Here is a 4,987-nt window from a genome sequence, read left to right as displayed (position 1 = left end):
GCTTCCGCGGCTGCAGGATATTTTTACGCGCGGTGACGTCACTGCTGCGCCCTCACAATCACGCCCAGCTGGGACGCGCCTTCTTCCCCAACACGCACGGGTGATGCGGCGCCGCGCTAAGACGCACGAAGCGCACCTTTTTTTTACCCGCGGTGGAATCACCCGGGATACTTTTAATTGATTGATTGAAACTTGTATTAGTAGATTGCGCAGTTCAGTACATATTCCCTACAATTGACCACTAAATGATAACACCCCAATAAGTTTGTCAACGTGTTTAAGTCGGGGTCCACCTTCATCAATTCTTGGTACAAATATATACTGTCAGCATAATACAGTCATCACACAAGCTCATCATCAGAGTATATACATTGACTTATTTACATTATTTACAATCGGGGGGGGGGGGGGTTAGGTTAGGTTGCTATCAGCATATTTCAGTCATCATACAAGTTTATCATGTGAGAAATGGACATTGAAACAGTGTAGGTGTGACTTGGTAGGATATGTTCAGCCAGCGGTGGACACAGTGAGCTCAGATAGAGTAAGAACAAGTATTTACATTTGATTATTTACATGTGATTATTTACAATCTAGGGAGGTGGGATGTGGAGAGGGTGTTAGTCTAGGGTTGTAGTTGTCTGGAGGTGTTGTTTTAGTGCGCTTTTGAAGGAGGTTAGAGATGCATTTTCTTTTGCATTCCACATTGATGTGCCATAGAAGGAGAAGGAGTTTGTCACGGTGCGGATTCGAACCTGTGTTGCTCCTGCAACTGAGTGTCAAGATTCCTCCTCTGGCTGCTTGCCCGGACACGCCCCTGCTCGTGCTGAATGCAGCACGCCCACGCAGCGACTAGGCTGCAGGCAATCACACATCAGCGCACCGGAGCCTGACGACAGGGAGCAGCATAAAAAAACAGCAAAGCCAGTATACCTTCACCAGAACATAGCCAATTTCCCCTGAGTAAGCATCATGTCTGGCACCCCTCCCTTGCTCCTTGCTCGCCTTCTTTTGCTCTCCTCTCCCTCGATCCCGACTTGATGTCTTTTGTGTTTTCCACGGTATCTCCTGTGATCGTGTCTCGCCTCACGACCTTCTACTGGATCTTTGCTTGCCTTCCCTGATCCTTGACCATTGCTTGGACCCGGACATCACTCCCGTCCAAAGGCCAAACCCAGTAACTCAATTTTGGTCAAAACTGAGCTGATAATAATTTTGGAGTTCCTAGGTGATATGCTTGAATTAGTGTATGCGATATTGTAATTTGTTCCGTAAGTAAGCTGTTACGTGCATGGCAGGACCTAGCAACTACCACACAACCGCGTAGATACAACAGAAAAACCTAGTATCTCAAGGGACCAATCGAAGCTTCTTCGTCAGTCGCCTTATTGTCTTTAATGAGACATTTGCACGAATGGGGGCCGACGGTCAACCTGATTATGTGATATTATGGCACGAAGGGATATTTGGAAGATTGGCCCAGGACGTTGCAAGCACCTTCATTAAATGTATTGTTCTTGATTCTTCCCCTTGCATACTCTTTTGGGCAGATAACTGTGGAGGTAAAAATAAAAACTGGACCCTGTACACGGCTCTTGCCCAATGTGCAAACGCAGAATGGGGCCCACCCGAGATTGTGATAAAATATCTGGAGAAAGGGCACACGTTCATGAGAGCAGAATCAATCCATGGCTCAATAGGCAAGAAAATGAGAGCTCAAGAAAACATCTATACGTTTGATGACTTTGTAGATCTTTGTAAGACAGCATCAAGATAGATTGGTTTTCCTTTGTTTTCTCAAAATCAGCTAGAAGTGAGTTACTAGGTTTTGCCTTTGGACGGGAGATCATTGCCTCTCTCCAGCCCCCGACTGCTTGCCTCCCTGCTGACTGCCTCCTCGCCTTCCCCCTTGGATTCGACGAAAGATACATCCAACATGCACCAACAACACCCTCTGGTAAATTCCACATTGTTAATTCCACACATTGTCTGCATTCATTCACTAGTGGTAGCATACACACACCACACATTCATCAAAGGTTTTAATAAACCTTCTAAACAGCAGTTCTGCCCTGGTGTTGCCTCCTTGCAATTGCCTAGTAACAGAGTTAAGACCTTTGTTAGATGGTAATCTGGGTTTAACGTGGGTTGTGGAGCTCCCCCTGGCGTTGTGGTTATGGCGGTCATTTACGTTAAGGAAGTAGTTTGACATGTACTTTGGTATCGGGGAGGTGTAGCGGATTTTATAGACTAGGCTCAGTGCAAGTTGTTTTACTCTGTCCTCCACCCTGAGCCAGCCCACTTTGGAGAAGTGGGTTGGAGTGAGGTGTGATCTGGGGTGGAAGTCTAAATATAACCTGATTAGCTTGTTCTGGGATTTTTTAAAGTCTGGATTTGAGGGTTTTGGAGGTTCTGGGGTACCAGGAGTTGCAAGGATAATTGAAAAAGGGTTAAACGAGAGTTCCCGCTAGAATTTTCAAGGTGCTTTTGTTGACCAGAGAGGAGATTCTGTAGAGGAATCTCGTTCTTTGGTTGATCTTTTTGATTACCTTGGTTGCCATTTCATCACAGGAAAGATTAGCCTCTAGAATGGAACCTAGGTAGGTGATCTCATCTTTCTTGGTGATAACAATGTCACCCACTTTCACAGTGAAGTCACTGACTTAAAGAAGGTTGATGTGGGACCCAAATAGGATGGATTCCGTTTTACCTAAGTCTATGTATAGCTTGTTGTCAGCGAGCCAGGTGTAAATATTAAGGAGTTCAGCACTGAGGATTTGGTACACCTGTGACTTGTCCTTGTCGGATACCAGCAGGGCCGAGTCATCCGCAAACAGGAACAATTCACAGTAGCATGCTGATGGCATGTCATTTACGTATATTAGGAACAGTAAAGGTGTGACAATCCGTCACTTCAGTTCTGTTAGTTTTTCGTGTTTTTGTATTTACTTCCTGTTCAGTGCTCTTATTTTGTTATTTCCTGTTTAATTCACGGAGCACTGTTGTTCTTCTCTTTTCGTTGATTGGCAGCGGTTCACACCTGCTGTCAATCAAACGTGTGCCTATTTATGTTTCACTCGAGCACTGAGGAGTGCTCGAGGATTGATCTATGTATGGAAATGTTACTATGCAAGACTGCTTTCTGTTTATTTGTTTCTTCCATCCATCCATCTTCTACCGCTTATTCCCTTTTATTTGTTTCTTATGAGTATTAAATTATTTTATCTTCACTAAATTCTCTCGTGGACTCTTGCATCCACGGGGTCACACAGCTGCAGCCATGCAACATCCCAACAAAAGGTCCTAGTATACTGCCTTGGGAGACTCCACAGCTTACTGAGAGGGCAGGGGACACGGTGCCGTTCACCTTTACCACCTGTTTCCTCCCCTCCAAGTAAGATTGCATCCAGCTCCATGAGGTTTTATCGAATCCGAATGCTCTGAGCTTATCCAACAGTATAGCGTGGTTAACGGTGTCAAAGGCCTTCTGAATGTCCAGCATGACCATGCCGCAGTATTTGCCCGCATCCACCTCATGTTGGATGTGCTCGCTCAGATAGAGAAGGCATGTGTCAGTGGAGTGCTTAGTTCTCACGCCGGATTGGAATTTGTACATGGGTTTTTTTAGTGGCAAGGTATCTATTAACCTGTTCATAAACAATTTTTTCCATTATTTTCGAAATGGAACTGAGAAAAGAAACAGGTCGGTAGTTACCACATTCTAATTTGCTTCCTTTTTTAAAAAAGGTGGGGGGTACTCTTGTTGTCTTGAAATCTTTTGGTACTTGGGCTTGTTTGATTGAGAGGTTTATTATATATGTGATTATTGGGGCGATGGTGCTGGCTGAGTCCATGAGGAATCTGGAGGGGATATTGTCAAGGCCGGTGGTCTTGACAATATTATTATAAAAACATTAGAATAAAACTCCATGATTAAAACATTATGATAAAACATAATTAAAACATTATAATAATAAATACATTTTAATAAAACATTATGATAAACACATTTTAATAAAAACATTATAATAAAACATTAAAATAAAACATTATAATACACACATTTTAATAAAAACATTATAATAAACACATTTTAATAAAAACATTAAAATAAAAATATTATAATAATCACATTTGAATCAAAAACTTTTCATATAAACATTTTAATAAAAACAGTATAATAAAAACAAACACATTTTAATAAAACATACTTAAAACATTGTAATAAACACATTATGATAAACACACTTTAATTAAAAAAATTATAATAAAAACATTAAATTCGAGTATGACGGTACTTGTGGGTCTTCAGATGACTGTGGTCCTGGCACATGCACACATAGGGCCCTATGGGTGCTTGAGACCCTGCTCTTTTTTTGCCTCGTCTTAAAAAGTGGCCTCTGCCTGTATGTGTGTTTTTTTTTTCTTCCTTTAAACAACATTAATAAATTCCTGGTAGGGATGTAAAAAAAAAACTAAACAAAACAAAAAAACAACGCTACAAAAACTCCACGTTTTTTTGTAATACCGGGTTGTTTTAGCCGGCGCGTCCGCCAGAGAGAGAGAGAGAGGGCGAGTGAGTGAGTGAGAGAGAGAATAGAGAGCCAACTGCGCCCCTGAGAAGACGTGACAGTGGAGCAACTTGAACCTGTGAGTTATGGTCTAGTCGCCGTCCACTTATAATGTGAATTAACTCATTATGACAATAATTTGTTGACACAAAAGAAATGGCAATCACTTTTACCTAAAAAGGACACACAGCTAAGTAGTTAACTTCCAATGTGAAGTGCTCCTAGTTACGATCCAATGCCAGGTGCTCCCAGTTACTATTTAATGCCAGGTGCTCCCAGTTACTATTTAATGTAAGGTGCTCCCAGTTATTATCCAATTTCAGGTGCTCCCAGTTACTATCCAATGTGAGGTGCTCCCCATTACTATCCAATGTGAGGTAATCCCAGTTACTATCCAATGTGAAGTGCTCCCAGTT

This window comes from Nerophis ophidion, linkage group LG01 (genome assembly GCF_033978795.1).
Source record: "Nerophis ophidion isolate RoL-2023_Sa linkage group LG01, RoL_Noph_v1.0, whole genome shotgun sequence".
Classification (NCBI taxonomy): domain Eukaryota; kingdom Metazoa; phylum Chordata; class Actinopteri; order Syngnathiformes; family Syngnathidae; genus Nerophis; species Nerophis ophidion.
Note: the sequence above shows the minus strand (reverse complement) of the source record.